The sequence below is a fragment of the Branchiostoma floridae genome, unplaced genomic scaffold (assembly GCF_000003815.2).
Source record: "Branchiostoma floridae strain S238N-H82 unplaced genomic scaffold, Bfl_VNyyK Sc7u5tJ_1583, whole genome shotgun sequence".
Classification (NCBI taxonomy): domain Eukaryota; kingdom Metazoa; phylum Chordata; class Leptocardii; order Amphioxiformes; family Branchiostomatidae; genus Branchiostoma; species Branchiostoma floridae.
Window position 1 is genome coordinate 559,407 of NW_023365777.1, and position 735 is coordinate 560,141.

The window sequence follows — 735 nt, forward strand, 5'->3', positions numbered from 1 at the left end:
GTGGACATACTGTGAGTCTGCTCTTTTCTTCTTCAGAAAGGCCAAATCTTCCAGATCTATTTAGGATCAGGTCCTGTTCAGTGATATTTGACCGACCTTGTCCACGCACACTAAGACCAAGTCCCGTAAGGTGCGATGTCAGATCCTTGTTGCATGTAGTTAATGGCACAACAGACTGGTCTGATGGGAGGTAATACGTGGGACCTGCTCTGACTCTTCACTCTCAAATGAGCAACTCATTTCAATCCTTCTGTAATTCAATAAAATACAAAAGCATATCACACATTTGAAATAAATTTTACAAAAGGATATCCACAAAGATCCAAAATTCAAAGTATTAGCGCTTGAAAGCTAGCTTTGAAAATGATAAGCTTTGTATCCATTAGCATACCCTGTCACATTACTTGAGTATTTTACACTTTTACATAAGTATTCTCAGGTCGCGAGAACTTAGGACTTAACAGCTTGGTAGCTGATATAACACATGTACAATGCTGGCAAAATACGTTAACCTTCAGACTGAAGTTTGAAGCCAAATGAAAGTACTTACGCTGGTGTTCTGCATGGCAAAAACCTCTGACTGCACTGTGATATCTGGAAGAAGTCTCATTTGGAGGATCTTTTGGGGTATTTTTTGAGGATCCACATTCTATATGTACTTTTTGTTGCAAGTAAGAAGACCTCTACATGCACGTTGTATAACAAATTTACACAATTTCTTACCGTTCTGTAATG